We start from the raw sequence: 19,461 nt of genomic DNA on the forward strand, positions 1-19,461 counted from the left end.
AAGTAGTAAAGGTGCTGACACTGTAGCACCAATCCAATAAATGGATTGGGACTGCAATTATACAGATAAACTGGATATTTTTCAGTTTTGGACTGTTTGTAGGCACTCTAACAGACGTTTTTCAAATGTTTCATAGATCAATAGTTAGTTGACTAACTGAAAAAAAAAAAAACAAGAAAAAAATGATTAGTTGCAGCCCTAATTCTGATCACTATGTTGTCAGTACCAGCTACTTGCGGAAGTGTACGTGGTCTCTCAGTGCCTGGCCCTTTCAGGAGACATGCAGCTCTGTTTTACTGTATTATGTTGAGAAGACACGTAAGAAACTGTGAGGCAGCGTCATGGCAATATAAACAGATACTGTGCACACCAAAATTCAAGATGAAAAATTCAAACTTGAACAGATTAGACCTTTTGGATCACATGACCGTCAAACCATACCTGATATGACAGAGGTTTGATCAGTTCCATTCAGGCTCTCCCGCTTACCCCTGGTGGAGTTTGAATTTCACATCTTGAAATTTGGTCTCTGAATTTCACCAATCCGATTTGAGCAACATGATTTTTAGACCTTACTTGAATCTTTAGACCGGAATTTGACTAATTTAATTTGATTCATCTGACTATTGGACGGCTGAATAATTTTCAGTCTAAAACAAACAACTGAATGCTTTAAATGACACCACTTAAAATGACTTTTTTTTGCAAAAGGGGAAATTCAAGAGGGCGATTCAAGCCACATAAATTCAGACAGATGACTTTCAAAGAAAGATATGCAAATGCTATTAAGTAAGTGGCATTTAATTTTCAAAATGATGTATTTAGCAATGTTTGAAGTTTCACAGTAATCATGGATGGATTACTGAACAGGCCTACCAGGCAAAGGCCAGGGGCCCAAGGATACAGAAGGCCGCTGGGCCTGAACCTCTGTTTACTGTAGACTTACTGTTAACATATTCCGTTGGAGGAGTAAATCAAATGACTACAAAGAGGTTCAAAACAACAAAAAAAAGGCATAAAACAGCCTGAAAAGATGGAAAAAAGCCACAAAGAAATGCCAAACGCCATAAAAAGACATGAAAACAGCCACAAAGAAAGGCTAAAGGACCAGAGAGAAGCAAAAAGACCATGAAGATATGCCAAACAAAGAGACATCAAACCAGCACGAAAAGCAAAATGACCACAAAGAGACGAAAAAACACTACAAAGAGATGCAAAACCATATGTCGTTGCATCTCTTTCAATCTGGCATGTGTTGCTCTTATCTAGGAGCTGTGTGGGGCCTTCTGCACGTCTGTCCCCAGCTGCCCATTGTCTTATAATCCATCCAGGACAACAAGGTATTCAGTTGCCTGTAACATTGAAATTATTACCGCTATAATTTGCTTCTATATATACTGTAATACAATGAACTACAAAAAACAAATAAAGAGGTGTTTTCTGAGTGTTTTATTTATCTATTTTTTTTACAAAGGACCCATTTTCGCCCATAATTCCAGGTACATCCTTATGGCTTTGCTTTTTTTTTTTTTTTTTTTTTTTTCCTTTCCTTTTCAAGGTCTGTGGTCTTAATAGGTAACCTGATCTCAAGATACGGTGCCGATCGGGGTGTTAAAGTTGAACTTCGAAAGTGAAACAGCAGGTGGCAGCATTGCACTAAGTAGGCTACATTCACGCCGACTGAGCTGGATTGCCGTCGACGAAGTTGCAACGGAATCGGGATGACTCAGTCCATGCATCTTTAATGATCTGCAAAGAAAATAAGGTGAAGGATTGCCGCCCGTTAACTTTTAACTTATCTTGTTATTCAGAGCAGCGTTACTGAGGAGACATGTAATGCTGTATATATATATATATATATATTATTTTTGCATTTGATTTGGGTGAACCACTTGAGCATAAGATACTCGCAAAACAATCAATTTAGTATTTATTCTGTACAAAAAAACCCCCCCTAATGAACAAAAAAGAAAACAACACCCCCAAAAAAAAACCAAACAAACAAAAAAACCAAAAACCAAACAAAACACCCACAGCCTGGAAAGCGCTCATCCTTCACTACATGTGACAACTTTATTTCCGCCAGTCTGTCAAAGTAGCTGTCAAACGCGGGCGAGGGGTTGTGCTCCCGCCGCTCCGTCATTCAGGAAGTCCAGACCGACTGACAGCACTTCGCGAAGTCACACCGACATCTTCAGAGTCGGACTAAATGCCCTCGGAGTGCGTTCGCTTCTCCACCACGACGACTTTTCCTAAAGGTGAGCCGCTTTTTTTTTTTTATCCCCCCCCCCCCTCTGTTGTTGTGTCACTGTCACTGGTCCCCCCACCTCTCTCTCTCTTTAACGGTTACCAGCTCGTGCTATACGCTGGCGCTCTCAAACTGAAATGACACTTCCTCTTGTCTCAACGGCTAAAAGCTACCGCAGCTAAATGTCAGAGCGGTAAAAGTGGACGCAGACGAGTAGAGACGGGCGCTCACAGGGGGCTGCACCTGAAGTTGGGGAATGACCACCATCGCCTGGTTTCGACGTTGTTCGGGTTGTTGTTTGAACGCCACTCTACTCGGAGGCGGTGAGTACGGAGAGCAGCATCTGCTCGCCGGGGTTAAGTGCGTAGGTTTTCGCTGGGGTTTTTTTTTTTTTTTTTTTTTTCCAACGGTCTTGAGCGAAGTGCACGTTTTTTGTTTTCTTTTTTTTTTTTTTTTTGTCGATTGATGTGTCCCTGCACCTGCCGAAAATCTACGCTGAATTTTGGATATTCACCGCTCTGAACTGACGGGGAAGGCGCTTTCCTGTTTGGTTTGTTCCTGGGGGGGGTGGTTGTGGTGGTGGTGGGGGTAAGTACGAGGCGCAAAAACGGATGACAGGTTGTAATGAAGTGTACAGTAGGGGTTTGTTGTTTTTTTTTTCTTAGCGTCAAGTCAAGGCGACTTGACGCTGAAAAACTAAACTTGTCCGAGGGGTTATTTCAGCGTCGTCTTGCAATGTGGGTCAGCGTGCGTGAGTCTGTCGCGTCTAAAACGACCGTGGTACCTTCCATTGCATCCCTACATTGTTGTGAGTGAGATTTTTACTATCAAGGCAACAGTCACAATGGCTTTCCGTTGAGACGGCGTGTAACGTCCGCTGCACACGACCCGAGCCACGACATTTTACTACGTCCCTCCGCGGTCGTTAACCGGGCGAGCATTATCTGCATCCTTGACACTTTTTTTTTTTTTTTTGGTTTTTTACGATTTCGATCGTAACATTTAGGCTCGCATTCATTTTAAGCCAGCGGCAATAACCGCACGCACGCCATTTAACCTTTGGTTTCGAAAGTCCTTCCCTGGCGTGAAAGCTTGCAAGTGGTCGCCACCTGCATGGGGGATAGTGCATCGGTTTTGAAAAAGGAGAAAAAAAAAAAAAAGCAGCGGTGAGAGCCAACGTAGGCTGCTGACATGACGCGCTCGAAATGGCAGATGTAGGGAGCGAGCCGAGCGCTGAAGCCCGAGCTGACCCAACATGATGTCATCTCTCGTGTGTGTGTGTGTGTGTGTGTGTGTGTGTGTGTGTGTGTGTGTAGGGCGCATGAGTGAGAGGCAGCAGGACCCGGGCTTCGCTACTAAACCGTGCCGCTTGTAAAGATTTATTTCAAGAAGCCTGCCCACGCACATTCTGCCACGGATCACCAGAATTGTATCCCATATTATGACACTGCACCTGCATGTCATTCAAATCGATTTATAGTGGAGCGTTTTTTTTGTTTGTTTGTTTGGTTTTTTTTTGTTTTTTTTTATACTGTATTTCTTTCTGCTCCGAGGTTCACAGAAAGGGATGTAGCGTGGATGTTGGGCAAGAAGTGTCTAACTGAAATCAGTTAAAGAAGATAAGATATTTTGAGGAAACGAGTGAGTTTTCGAGTAGTTGTCAAGGTCTGTGCTTTTTCTTTACAATCTTTTAGCCACTATGTCTCTAGTCAAGAGTTTCAGTGCCCTAGTTCAGATTTGCAGCCCTTTCCTTCAAAGGGCACAGGACTGTTGTGCAAACCCTCTCCCTTGTTGACATCACCCATATCTAGGAGGCTCATTCTCAAACCCCACTGACCATGCAACCGAGAGAGGGAACTGAAAGCGACACACTTCCTTATGAGTGATGGTATCTAGGGCAGTTCGGCGTTTATGATTTTACTCTGATTGTGCCATTTTTGAGGTAAATGTTTCACTCATCCAGCACTGATACAGAAAGGTTGCTGGTGCCAAATACTGCAGGCTGATGATACACAGGTCATGACGTGCTAAATGCTCGTCTCGAGTACCTATGGACCCGACTGAGGTTAGCTACATCTGGTGAGATAAAAGCTTTTTATAGGGCAGGTTGTGAAATGTGAGACTTCTCAAGACCAAAAGTAAAAGGGCCAAGAAATTGAAGAGAGTCATTTTTAATAGGCACGTAATCAATAGACTATTATGGATAAATTATTACGTGTTCCTCTGCTTTCATTTGGCCTTTGTTAAACACTGAATGACACACGTCTCTGTACCTTTTTGTAAGTTGTCTTACATATAAGTGCCAACAAGCTTCTTTTAGACAGGTAGAGGCAGTCATAAGTATATTGCTAACAGTCATGTCTTTTTATAGAGCTGTGTGAGAGATTATTGGTAATAAGAATAATTAATGATTATTATTAGTCAGGGGTCTTTTCATGAATTTGCACAAATCCTTTAGAGTTTCAGTGGTGTGTGTGTGTGCGTGTGCGCTGGTGGATGCACTGGGAAAGGACACATCAGCTGCTCTTGACAATTGGCTGATATGGCTGTCAGTGACAGGGTGTGTGGGGCTGGGGGGGGTGTTGCTCCCACTTTGGACCATGTTCATAATAAGAGCAGGCGCCCACACTGTACCGGTTTAAATTGTGTTCAAGGTCAGGCTTGAGTCAAATTGTGCGAACACACATTTTATAGGACTGTGCCGGCAACATGCTACAAGAAGAGTGGTTCTCGATTAATCTGCAAATTATTTTTTTCAATTAATCGATTAACCGTTTTGTCTATAAAACTCCAGGAAAATAGTAAAAGATGCCTGTTAGAAAATTGTTCATTTCAACCTGATGAATGCCGTCTGTTCATGAGGGGATGCGTGTTTATGAGATCTCATCAATAGCGTAATCAACACCCCTAAAACTGCCATATAAGGCTACCTGTTCTGCTCTGTTTGTGGACAAGTTTCATTCAAAAAAATATTACCAAGCAGTAAAAAGCCTTTCACCGTGCAGAGCCTAATGTCGTGCTTTCAGAAATCAACAGAAAAAAACTTAACAAATTTGACAATGTCAGTCGTATTAGAGGACCTGAAACAATCAGAAACTATCACTAAAACTGCTGCTGCCAATGATGCAGCAGCAGAGCAGCGACGTACTGTGAAGGCCTGTTTCTCAGTTTCTGTTCTCAGATAACTGAATATATATAAAATATCAAGGTAACCAGTAATTCCTCCGTTGGTGTACTGACGCCACTGGTCGTATTAATGTTTTGTGATTGTGAAGTAGCCTGACACAGGTTAATAAAACCAAGCTGAGGTTAGAAGATGGCACTGTTTGATCACTCTATTTTGGCATTCCAAATAAGCAGTTGAAGAGAGAACCATAGTTGACAGAAAGCTGAAAGCAGAATAGGAAGTGGGTGCTTCTCCTTTCCAACTATTCAGCCCTTAAAACTTTCAGGAGGGCCGTTTTACAGTAGTTACAGTGCGGTCACACCAGTAATTATGACGGCAACATTTTGTACTGAAGTCATATAATCTGAAGACAGTGATCAGTGGATTTGCTCATGGAGGCAGTAAATTCATGAAAAGCTTTTAAATTGCATAGTAGGAAGGCAAAGCAGCATGATATAGAACAGTGGGAAGGCCATCCCCAAATTTAGTGGCCACATGGTGGCTAGTATCCAAAATGCTGCAGAGTGTTTGAGAAAGACACTGTTTGCTATGTTGCTGAGCCTAACATCTGATCCTGATGAGAAAATTTGTCTTTATGTTAGCTCAAAATTATTACATTAACTTATTATATTAACACAAAGATTAAAGATAGACTCAACAAAACAGAAACCTCAAACCCCACTCATTAATTACAAACACTTCTGGTTTCTGCAGGTGCCCGCTGTCAAACAGGCTATAGTAGTTGTAGTTGTTGTAACCTCTATTTGCCTGTCTAAGCTTCTGTTGCACAGCTCTTCTAATGTGCTGTAGTGACTTGTCTAATTTCAGAGCAACCAGAAGGCATAAATGCTGGCTTGTGGCAAAGCAGAACCTGGGCCTATTTTAATTAGCAGCGAAAAGAGTGTTTCACACAGGCACCTCTGTCTCAGCTAATATCTAGCCAGTGATGTCTTCTCAGTTTGTTTGACTCTTCACTCTGCATCCTCCTCTTGTGCGGGCTCAGTTGCGTGTCAAAGTTTACAAGTAACGTGCTCTGGTGTTGGAAGAATCATGACAGGCCCACTGGTAGGCTCATATCTCTTATTGCTTGCCACCAACCCCGTAATGCATTAAGTGGTTGTGCACTACGTCAGCTCAGCATATCTCTGAGACAGCCATTTTGATATTTTTCACAAGTTGAAACCCTTGATGTCAGTGGGGAAAGTCTTAGTGTGTTTTGTTTTGCATCTAGAGCAACCTGTTGAAGTGAAAAACACACATTACTCCTCTCTGCTGACAAGCGCTGTTAACGAATTTTCCAAATTGCATTTTATAATCGAATTGTTAAAAAAGACATTTGTTTGTTGAAAATTAATATTCACTTGTGAGGAAAAAAGAAAAAAAGCAGCACCAACGCAGCTTACTGCCTTTGTGAGTTCTTGCGTGGGCCTGGGCCACTGCACTAAATGCACTGCATGAAGGACAGGAGTCACATGTCACTTTCATTGATTAAAAATGAAATATAGGTCAAGCTGAAATGAGCAAATAATTCAGCAAACACCCTGTGGTTATGATGGCAGAGAGTTCCCAACCCAACCTGGCAGCAGAGAGAGTGATTTGCACCTTGAGCAATCTAAAAAGCCTAGCTTGGAAACACTTCGGATTTTGGTCAGTAGACGGCAAAATTGTGGAGCCTCGAGATAAAGTTGTATGCAAGCCATGTAAGCTACAGTTAGCTGACCATTCCAGCACTAACAACCTGGGGGCACATCTCAAAACTATGCACCCAAATAGTTATGTCTCTTGTTGTATTGGTTTGCCCTCTTATGGACATAATGCGCAAAAATAGATATTCAAATGGTTTGAGCCTGTATGTTTTTTAAGAATAATCAAACGTAATTTTGGCCAAGTTTGAAAACACTACTGCAGACTAATCCACCTCAGCATCTCTCACAGTTCTCTGCTGAAAGCGATGAATGTTTCTCCACTTCCACGTGACAGAGGGTTGACTGTTGAAAAATATATTACAGAATTGACAGTTTAGACGGTGCTACAGCAGTTTTGTGGTTTATGTCATGGTAGCAGAGAGCATCAAATATTAAAGCACTGCTGTCAGGCTTAATGCTTTGCTGTGATCTGGTTTAGCATGTCTAATATGGGAATGCTGTCTCAGATGACAAGGAGAATAGTGCCCTCCCTACCCCCACCTCTCCTCTACTAGCAGATGTGTTCATGCATACTGCTTTTAATGATGATTTCAAAAGACAGCAAAACTCTGCACTGCTGCTAGATCATGGTCTTGTGAAGCCAGCAAGAAAGCAGAGATATTTGGTAGCAGGATTAGTCTACGGTAGCAGTGGCACTTAATTTGATTACCCAAACATGAGGATTGCATACACATGCCAATTGTCACAGTGGGTGGATCAAGGGCTGCCCGCTATGACGATATATTCTCTGTCGATGGAAAAACGTCTGTCATTGCGTATTATATTTTATCGTTTATTTTGTTGTGTTGCAAATCGCACTCGGTAACATTTTACGTCATTTGGGTGACGCTTTTCCTCCCCACAACACGGCTCCAAAGCACACAGGAAATTTGCTTAATACAACAACACCAACAAACATGGAGGAAAGTGAACGTGACACAGAATGCGGTAATTCCAAACAGGGAAGGACTCCAACCAGCCAAGACAAAACGGGGAGCTTGTACTTAAAAGAATGCCTAGAAATGTCGCATGGATGTGGCTTGGGTATGAAAAGTCAGACACGGACCAGAAAACCATACTTTTCAAATAATGCCACAGGCTGGTCCCCACAACAGACTCAAACACCACTAACCTTTTTTTACCACCTACGCAAGAATCATGTCAAACAGTATGGAGAGAGTCTATGTATGAGGGCCACAAAAGTGTAGTTGAGCGCTCAAAACAAACCCCAGACTCAGAAAGTGCAAGAGGTTTGTGCCCGCGTAACAAGTGTGGCAAAGAATCAAAAAGATGGAAGGAGATAGCGGCTGCTGTTGCGACTTACATCTGCAAAGACATGGGCCCAATTTACTCGGTGTAGAAACGGGGTTCCTTGAGTTGGTGCTAATAGGTATAGTATAAACTATTTATTCATTGAATTTACAGAAAATGTGCTATATTTTGATATGTATTGTTATGTGGATATGAAATGACCTATATCAGGATATGAGATTTTGGTCATATGGCACAGCCCTAGGTGGATCCCAAAGCTTTTTTCTGGTGGGCATCAACGTAGTGTTTGTAACCAAGACTGACTCAGCCATCTACCTTCTCAATTTAATTGTGTGTTTGTAAATGCACTTGAAAGTCTTCACTTCCTAAGCAAAATATCCTTTTTATTATCCATTTGGTGGTCCATGTCCACGAAGTCCAAAAGACCAGGTCATAATCAGAAACTCCTTCATCAGCATTTACTTCTGGATTTGTTGGAAACTGTATTTGCGCAACTGACCATGATAGGAGTCATAGGGAATAATATGAAATGGATCTAGTCATGGCCAACCAGCTGGTGCAGACCTGAGTCATGGCCTTGGTCTACTGAAAGCTGTTTCGGAGGGGAGGAAGTCAGTGCCCAACAGATGTCTCATCAACAAATGCCTCCCTAGTGAGTGTGCCACTTCTGCTGTTCACTCGCCACTTCATACTGCTGGAAATTGTCTTAGTCTGACCATCTTGTTTAGTTCTTTGGCGAGTGGTAGAATCCAGCTGTCAACCATTGAACAGCTGAAAATATTGCACACATTAGAGGACATTTGTTGTGGCTTGTGTCTGGAGGTGCATGCCATCCTTTATATACTTAGTATGTCAAATCATTTTTATTTTTTTTTTCCTTTTCACGTATTTCACAGACTCTCTGCTAGCATGACATCTGGCTTAACTTGTTTACCACATGTAGTATTGATATGTTATATGCCAAAATGCAGAACAGATTGGTTGTTAAACACGTCATTCTTTCATTTGCATTATATGGACTGTTCATCCCCTCTTTGTTTTCTTCCTCCAGCATACTAAGCCTTCTGTCATAAGAGAGGCATTTTGGCAAGTCAGCCTGACTGGGTGTGGGAGGTTAGCACGAGCAACTTGATTACAGCCCTTCATTAGAAGTGCGCCTCCGATCCTTTGGCGAGGCTGCAGCTGTGGCCATGAGTTGGCCCCTCCACCCTCCCTCCCCCTCTTTTCAACCCCCATTATGTCTGGCTACATCTGTCTCCAGCTCTCATGTGAGAGCTCTGCAAGCCTCTCTCTGCTCTTCCATGACTACGCCAAGTAGTGCTGGGGAATTATGAGCAGCCATCATCATCACCCAAAGAGACATTACCATTGCTGATGGCTGACTTGTGTTATCTCTTCCCACCACCACCCCTACTGGGTCTGGGGCTTAATTTAGCTCAGCAGAAAGAAGGAAAGGGCTTAGGCAGGCGTATTTTTAGAACTACATGGTTTACTGTAATAGGGGTCTTTAAAAAATTGAAAGTGTCATGTCTTAGGCCTACAATTTCCATCAATTCTGCTGACTCTCCCTTGCATGCAACCGGCTGGGAAAACTATATGCACTGCTAGCTTAGCAGAGTGGGGCATGTCAGCAAGGCTTGGATGCATAATTGCGATGGACATGTTTGCTGATGTGAGTGGGGGTGAGGTAATACACTGCACCACACTGGTCTATTTTGGGAGCTTCCTTTGCCTGCCCAAAGCGCTTTTGTGTCTCACAGTTCTACATCATATTTTAAACATATTTTTGAACCTGTCTTTTACTTCTTTTTAAGTGTCATTACAGAGCACATTTCATTGGTGTTTTGGTTGAGCACTTCCAGGTCAGCACAATAGTGGTCACTCTGGCCAGTGCTGGCAAGTTAGCATTATTTAATGATTGCTGAAATGCTTTCATTCCATACCATTACAAAATGGTGCAGGTATTTTAAGGGTGATTGTCATCTGGGAAGATCGCGCTGAACATTTTTGGTCTGGCTGCCACCGAACTTGATGTAAATGCTTGATAACGCCTCATCTGTTGGGCTACCAGAGTGTGCGCCAAACCCACCCCATCCCCCCAGTCCCGAGAGAAACTAGGCCTCTGCCCAGGCTCTGTGCTTCCCTAATGCTATGACTGGACAGCCTCCATTGGGTCAAGTGGAGATTTGCCTCTGATGAATATGGGCGAGATGTGTTGTGCTCTTGCAATCCAGCAGTGAATCAGGCTAAATGTGACTTTTATATTTTATTTTTTTAGTTAAGTCTGTGCCTTAGATTGCTTGAATATGTTTTTTGCAGGAACCCCCCCCCCCACAAAAAAAACAACAACAATGATTTTAAATTTAAGATAACATCAAGGCCAACAAATTATGGAGTTTACACTGTTGGACAACACAGCTATTTAAACCTCTGATTCATCAGACTGGATGTAAATCGTGTATCGTATTGTATGAGGGAACATGGGAGTTTCTCGTGAGGAAAAAGAATGCAAAGTAAGCCAAAGCAAGTGCTTCTGCCACCCTTTTCTTGGTTAATAGTCCATATTAGGATGGCTTTGTATGCCTCTCGGAACCCAGAAAGCCCGAGGTTAAATTGAACAATTGTCCAATTAAACTGTGACTTGGAGGAAACTCTGCCAGTCAACACCCTGCCCCTCAACTTCCCTCACTCATTCTCGTTTCCTCTCTCACTCGCGCACACACAAGTTCTAATCATACACAAACACAAAAGAACCAGATGTGCAGCACTACAAAGCCAGGAGGCCATGAAATTTAGGATAATTGCAGGGATGATATCGTCCCAGAGGGCAAATGAGGAAATGGTTAAATTATCAGGCCATGAGAGCATCAAAGAAGCTTATGCATACACCCTTCTTGGATTTTCATAGACGACGGCTTACATGACCCGTGTCCAGCTATTCTTTTGTGGTGTGATAGAGGGGCTATGTCAGATAGGAAAGTCTATTGTACATTCTTAATCAATTCACAGTAAAGGAGCAGGAAGCAGGCCAATATTACTGCCGGATTAGATTTCAAGGCTCAAGTTACTGTTCTCACCAATAATCACACGGTGGATTTTGTTGATTCTCCTTGTGATCTCTGTAACACACAAGATAATTAAACAGTCATTCATAGATTAGCTTCGAAAGTGTTGATAGCATCTAAGTCTAGACGGACATTGTGACTTAAGAGTTTTCAATTGTACAGTAGTATCAAGAAATCTTCTAGGAAACTTAAAGACGCCAGGGCTGTGAACTGATTAATACTGATAACACACACACACACACACACACACAAAGACACACACAGCCAAAGTCAAGATAATAACCATGATTGAGGGCCATAATGGACACCAAGTAGGTCTACTGCATATGATGCTCCCTGACATCCATCTAGTCTAAGAGCTATTGTGTGTATATGTCTCATTCTTTCTTAACCATACACACACATCCTCTCTCTCTCTGATTTATTTTGCTCTGTGGTATAAATAAAAGGTTCCTGTTATTAATTTATGGCCCTTCCTTTTTTTCTGATAAATATTTCCAATACAAAGATTTACCTGATTAATTATTTATTGACAACACACACACGACTGCACGGTTTTGTGGATTGTAGGGGTAATGACGTTTGATCTGTGTATACTTGTGAGATCAGACTGGTGGAAGATGTAGTGATAGTGAAAATTTGCTGGGAGGAACTAGTGAGTGCTCTTAAACCCCCTTTCCATTCCCCCTTCCCAAAGAGACAGGGTGTGAGCGGTTGGAAAAGTTAATGGATCCCACTAGGAACAGCAAGCTTGGACCAACAGTGAATGTTAGAGATGAGGGAAAACAGCAGAATAAATAATGAATAAATAAAAAGTGAAGTGCATAACCCCGATGTACTGAACTCCACATTTAGCCTGTCTATGTCTTTGAGCTAGAAACTGAGTCAACTTGCAATTAGTGGTCAGCTGAATTCCTTCTAAAGCATACTAGGTGAGAAAGTTGCATGCAGAGAGCTTGACTGTACACAAGATTTTGGTTGAGGGCATTTTAACAGATATAAGCCATCTGTTTCAAACTTGTGTACACATCTTTTATTTGTTTTTTTTATTAATTTTTTGGATTTTAACTGTTGGTCAGACAAAACATGCAATTTAAAGAATTCCCCTTTGGCTGTCAGAACTTGTAATGGGAATGGTTCATGATATTCCCACATTGTAATTAATAACTAACCAGTGAATTGCTTTACTGAAAAAAGAGTGGACCAATCGATTGATAATGAAAATGATCGCTATTTCCTGACCACTGTACATCAGCGATGGTGAAAAATGTTGGACGGTCTCAAATCACTCATGTCCACAAACAGAGACACACATGACATTTACGTGTCCAAACAAGTTGCGTCGATGGCTGGCTACTGCAAGTACCTTTTATGGGGATGGAAAATCTCTATTTGATAAAGCCTGGTCTAACCCAGCCAAGCTGTTGCCTGTGTTTAGGCCTGTTTTTAGTGGGTAGTTTCATTTTCACAAACAATCGTTTAACACGACCCATCAATACTTCAGTGCCTGAAGTTTTAAAGACTCAACGCTTTAGCTACAGTTGGCATATTGATGCACGTTGAATCTTTTTATGTAATTGGCCTGATCCTCTACAGCTGTTTCTACACATGCAAATAGCCATTTTAAAAATGAATTTAGTAAACATGTCATTTAGTTTAATGTATTAAACCACATAAGTGATACCTTTAAGGCATTTGTGTGGGTAAAATCTGTCCTCCGCAGGCTAGATGATATATGTTTTTTTACTCCCCTCTCTTTGTGTGTGTGTGTGTGTGTGTGTGTGTGTGTGTGTGTGTGTGTGTGTCTGTGTCTGTGTGTGAAAGAGGCTTGGATGAATCAGTACAGATCTAAAAGAGGCAGGGGGAGGCTAAGTTCTGAGCCTGAATTAATTCCCAAATTAATTGCGGGCAGACTTTACAGGGGATAAAAAGCTGAAATCCTAAGGCCTAAAACCCATGGGCCCTCTCCCACTCTGTGTAAACCCCAGTGATGATGTACATAATTTATACTGTCAGTGTATATTTGAAAAAGAAGAAGGGGAAGAGGCAAAACACAAGGGAAATGACTCAGTGGCCTAGATGCATGTTTCCTTTTTGGGGTTTCCTCTGCTTAATTTCCTCCCCGTCTTTCTCTTTCATTTTGGCTCATCATTCTCTCTTTTCTTTTATAAGGAAAGGAGGGAAAGAAGGTTATAGGTTAGCATGCTTAGGCCTCTCCTGCTGCATCGCATCCATTGAGGCATTATTGCTAGATGAGTCAAATTACCAACCACCTTCTCAGACACTTCAAGCCATTTCCGTGTTGACACATAACAGCTCTTCCATCACACTGTTCAAATGAGAACAATAGAGGCACTGTGTCATTTTAGTATTCAGTGAGTTAGACAAAGTTTGTGGTGTCTGTCTGGAACCATTTGCAGACTCTTACACACAAATCCCCATGCCTCCACCCCATCTTTTTGGTCTTCTTCTCTTCACAGTCAACTGAAAGCCACAGGCTCCTTCAGAAAATTCAAAGTTAAATTCAATTTTATTCATATAGTGCCAAATCATGACATACACTATCTTGAGGCACTTTACAGAGTAAGGTCAAGACCTTACAATATTAAAGAGAGAAGCCCAACAGTTCCAACCACGAGCAAGCACTTGGTGACAGTGGAGTGGAAAAACTCCTTTTTATCAGAAAGAAACCTCTGGCAGAACTGGACTCAGGGTGTGTCGCCGTCTGCTTGTTTGTTGTTTGTTTGTTTGTTTGTTTGTTTGTCTGCAGGTTTACGCAAAAACTACTGAACCGATTGGCACCAAACTTGGTGGAGGGATGGGGCATGGGTCAGGAAAGAGCCAATTTTTGGGGCATATCTGGATCACTTACTATGAATTTGAATTTTTTCCTCTGAAGTCTGGTGTATGTTTTTTTTTTTTTTTTTTTTACATTAGCCTTGGCAGAGGTCTGCGTTCTGCTGAGCGCATTTTCTGGTTCAGTCTGTTATGAAGCTGACAGCTGTGGGAGTCCTGGCCATAAATGTATAACCGTGAATCACAACATCCCCCGCCATCCTGTGAGGCCCCGGCGAATGACTACATGACATCATTGTTTTCCCTCCAAGAACATGGCCTTTAAGAAAGTCAGAGAGGGCGTCTCATTCACCCAGCATAGATGTCTTACATGGAATCCATTCACTGAGCTGTTTGGAAGATTTAGAATAGACTTGTGTTCATTGCTTTTGCTTTGTCTGGAGGGCAGTCAGTATTGCTCTGCATCTGGCAAACCTTGGTGGCAGATTAGGGAAATAATTCCGTTCAAAAGATTAAAATATTTCTTTAGGCAAGGGATATAAATCTTAGTTCTCAGGCTCTTGTACCAGATCACAGAGTGGGGGGGGAACCTGATTCACTCACCCGGTCTGGTAAAGGTGGACACATGTAAGGACAGTCGTAGCTTGACTCTGCCATTCACGGCACTAGAGCATCATTCACACTCCAGCTAATGCAGCTCAACCTGTCTGTTAATTTGAGTCTCTTTTAATAGTTCATGATGAGAAAAACCCAGCAAGTGGCAGCTGCATGTCCTATTCACTGTAACAATTTCACTTTTGCACTGCTTTCACTACAGAGCAGCCAATAGGCCTCTATTAATCTTTCTGCTGCTCTTGATTGGAAAATCCTGTTGGGCTTTAGAGTAGCGCTTCACTTGACGCTCAGCCCTCCCCTTACACACTCACACACACACACACACACACACACACACACACACACACACTTGGAGCTGAAACTAGATCAGCTGGTGTGTACTTCCACGAGAAGAAGTCTGTGTGTGTGTGTGTGTGTGTGTGTGTGTGTGTGTGTGTGTGTGTGTGTGTGTGTGTGTGTGTGTGAATGCACACTGCTGATTTAACAACTTTATCACTTCATGTAATGGATGTATGGCTGTGTACATGTGCCAAGCCAATGTGTGTTTGCACATTTTTTCTCATATGCTCAAACTCTCTGGTACTCTCATGCATTTTGCATGGCCTTGTGGGAAAGCATAATGGGGCTACAGCAGCACGATGACTCACTAGCCCGTGTAGGCCTTTGACCACAGGCACTTGTTAGTGTGGTGTCAGGGACAAAGTTAGGACTATCTCGGCATGAGTCTTCTCCGAAGACACATGCAAAGAACACATGAGTCTTTGAAGGGCCAGAACACATGATACGGGGGCTCAAACCTCAGCCATGACACAGTGGGTGCAAATCATAGTTAATCTGTATTGGCATGTCATTGTCATGTGGCCTTGATGTCAAACATTCCCAAACTGATAACCCTCACTGCTATATTCTCTGACATACCACCATGTATGAGCTAATATTTGTGTATGCACTTGAGTATTTGTTTATAGTTGTACAAAACATAGGTCTTCAGTCATTGTGTACACACGTGCCTTAGTACACTTGCACATCGTTGTGTGTGCATCTGTGATTCCACAGCTGTCGTGTTTGGGTGTGCAACGGAAGAGTATTTTTGCAGCCACAATGAAAATCAATACGGCTAGGAATTGATAGTGTCATAAACAGGCCCTGGGTTATTGCCTAGACAATATTGCCCATCTAGTCACCAAGTCCCAGCTGAGCCTGCCTAGATATGGCCAGTGGCAGTGAGTGTTACACACACTGATGAAAACACCAGCACTCATCAAATGGCCCGTCTTTCACTTTCACACCAGTTTAGCACCAGCAGCAGCCGCTGTGTCACCCAGGGTCAATAACAACTCGACCCCAAAGGCATAGACCTCAATGAACAAACCTAATTGACATTTACTCTTAACTGCTGTCTGCCTCTTTTCTTCCCTTTTTTTGTGAATCAGCAACAGGAATATAATTTTATTTTGCCTGTATTTATATTCCACCACAACATAAACTTGAAAGACATCTTAAATAAATCCCTCAGATTTTCCCCTGTGTTAAATTTAGTGTCATGTTTCACATTTTCTTACATAACCATCCTTCTCATGCACACATTGGAACAAATCCATGTATTGGAATAAACCATAATACCAGGTTTGTCATATTTTTTAACTTAACAGCCACAAACTTAAATCCTTGTAAATACCGTTTGTTTAGATTGAATTTCCCTCAGATCATACTCCAGCTGAGAGAATAATTTGCTTGTCCATGTGACTGTGCTGTTTTTAATTATACTGTTATGGTGTAAGCATACAAAAGCAGGGGAAATGTCCCAGTGGGAGAAGAGTCTAAAAGTTGAATAATTATGTGTTGTTTTATTTTTAGATGTGTTTTTCTTTTCCCTGAAGTATTCTTGTAGTATTAAAACTGCAATGTCTGTAGTTTAAATTTGGCCCTTGTTGAAATGCTAGATTTTTCTTGTTACCTATGCACATTGTGCATGCCTTTAGTTGGCGAATACTATTAACTTTTGAATTAGCTAATATTCCAAGGGGGTTATGTCATTGTAAAACTGGTGCAATGACATTGATACTGGGACTCGTAATAAATCATTTATCACCAGCAGTGTGAGCGCTGAGAACATGTTCATTTTGCAGTTGAGAGTGGGTGTCATGAAACTGAGCTGGTGTAGACCGATTCTGACTGATTCTCTGTTGAACCCGGTGACCTTAGGTCAGCTTTATGGATTAAATTTGGCTTGTGTGTGGGCCAATGCCTTACAGATTACACCCTGTTAACCCTCTGATTGACTGGTCTCCAGTCACCCAACCCTGTCATTAACTCCTGGTATGGGCTCATTAGCCAGCAGGACCACCACCTGAACAGGCCGCAGTAAATGTAAAGATGGAACAAAAGGTTTTGAGGCCAAAGGGGTTTAGCTTGTCAGAGAATGTGTTTCCACTTAGATTTTTGATCTAACTTCTTGATGATAAGAAGAATTGCATCTGCAATAATTGTATTAATTTGAGATTGTATGAGCTGTGGTTGGTGGTTGAATCCTAGAGGCTTGTAATTCAGTCAATGGGACCAAGACGCCCCAAACGGGTTTTTCAGTTAGAATTTTGAAGCATCCTGCTTGGTTACACAAGCCAAGCAAAATTAAAATAACATTTTGCACCGCAATCGTGTTTCCTCTCCTTATATTGAACTTAGTAAATTTGTGTCCACACTTGCCGTTAGAATTTCATATTGATCAGATTGGACAAATTGAACATAGGCTTACAGAGTGTATGGTGGATGTAATTGTGGATGAAATTCTTGTTTGTTTCAGGTTTAAATTAGTCCATTCCTACCGAGGCAAAGATTATACTTAAGTGAAAAACTTCCACTTGCTGTTGAATTCTTCCTCGAGATGGCGATATCAGTAGAACAAGAAAACAGTAATGATATCTTGCGTGCAACACTTCCCACAAAGGACATCACTCCTATTCCGTTCACTGCCGCTGTTGTCTTTGCTCGCTGTCCTCCATGTTGTTTTGCTTTGCAGATATTTGTTTGTTCCACCTTAGAAGGGCTTAATCAGGTTAGTTGATCTTTATCCTTTATTATGGCAAATATCCTGACTTGTCATAGTAAGGAAAGCACAGGTGTAACTAATCACAATAATGATGGGTTAAATTTCTTTTTGTATTCCAGTAAATCATGTGATTGAGCCAGCAAGCATAAATACCAGGCACTTGAAGTTGGCACACCTAAATGCAGTGCAGTCATTATTAATGTTATTAATTACATCTGTGCTCTTCCTGCTATGACATGTCAAATTAACTGCTATAAAAAGGCACTGATGTTGAAAAGAATTTATTTTGTGGTGTTCAGTGCTTGGACAAATGACAAAAAACGGGCAGGTTCGCGAGTGGACATTGCTTTGTTTTAAGTGTCACAGGCCAAAAAGTTAGGGAACCACTGGGATAAAACTTTCTTATTGCCTTACATTTCTTCGCATGTATTCTTTCATGTAGAGTAAATTTTGGCTTGCCTCTGATTATTATGGACACTAGGAGCAGAGATGGAGATTCATCAGCCTCAACCTTTTCTCCCCTCTGTAAGGTCATGAACCAACTCCCTCCCTACCTCTCTTTTTTTTTTTTCTCTTTGCCTCTGTTTTTCATTGTTTTTCATCCTCTCTGAGAGACCTCTTTATCTCTTTCTTTCATTTTAATCCAAAGAGGCATTATTAGCACACATCACACAAACACACATGCAGTTATACTTGTCCTACAAACTCTGCCTATACACTCGTATGGGAAATTGTCCTCTCACATACTCAACCTGTACATACGCTTACTGACACACGGCCAGAACCCAAGCAAATGTAGGATAATTTTTGTCCAAGTTGGAAATAGAAGATCTAAGTTAGTGTGAGCCCTGGGGGGGATTTAGGTTTTATTTAATATTTTTTATTATTTATTTGTTTGTCTCAGATTCTCATGGGGACTAGGACATTGTGGCTAAAGTGCACATGCGCAGTCTTTGCAAATTGCTTCAGATTAATTGAATGATTTTCAGACATAATTTTCATAAAATTCAACACTCGTGCATGTTCGTGCTTGTTCCGTGAGTCAGCTTAGAGGAGGTGGCGCTGGTGGAGTCGTGCTCTGAAAATTATGAACTGGTACTGTGCTGGGCCTACAAGGGTTTTCAAAAAATAGAGTTTGACCAAAATGATTGCCTGTGAAAAAAGAAATTACATAAACATGAAACCCCCACATTTAGACATGTGTTTTACTGAAGGCATGTCACGGAAGGCACATGGTACAGCAGTAAGTGCTCGCAAAGTACAGTGATGAAAATATAAACAAACTGTCTGTAGGTTTAGCTATGATTTAAAATGTTTTGATAATGGTACCAGTATCATCACATTGTCTTTCAAATACCAGTTCCTAAATGATACATTTTCAGTACATTTCTTTTTTAATACAGAAAGGCTTTAGTAAAAAAAAAACATCTTTTTTTGGATCTAAAAAACAAGATTATTTAAAAAAATATATATATATTTTTTTTAATAGGAAAAAAATCTTTAGTTTTACTTATAGGGGTCTTGGAATTTTTAAACACTCTTAGCAGTTTTACAACATAATAAAG

At 41.4% G+C, this 19,461-nt stretch overlaps 1 protein-coding gene across 5 annotated transcripts in view; it reads left to right on the forward strand.

The window, feature by feature from the left end:
• Nucleotides 1-1,665: 1,665 nt before the first annotated feature.
• Nucleotides 1,666-19,461, forward strand: part of taok3a (TAO kinase 3a) — a 70,115-nt gene continuing 52,319 nt past the window's right edge. The window contains exons 1-3 of one of the 5 annotated variants that reach the window (XM_040155075.1): nt 1,666-1,765; nt 2,087-2,258; nt 2,418-2,571. The gene's annotated coding sequence lies outside the window, so the exon portion shown is untranslated. Of the gene's footprint in view, nt 1,766-2,086; nt 2,259-2,357; nt 2,572-2,751; nt 2,837-2,928; nt 3,057-19,461 lie in introns of those variants that run through there. The other 4 variants (XM_040155076.1, XM_040155074.1, XM_040155079.1 and 1 more) reach the window with 4 other exon arrangements.

The sequence above is a fragment of the Xiphias gladius genome, chromosome 19 (genome assembly GCF_016859285.1).
Source record: "Xiphias gladius isolate SHS-SW01 ecotype Sanya breed wild chromosome 19, ASM1685928v1, whole genome shotgun sequence".
Taxonomy (NCBI): domain Eukaryota; kingdom Metazoa; phylum Chordata; class Actinopteri; order Istiophoriformes; family Xiphiidae; genus Xiphias; species Xiphias gladius.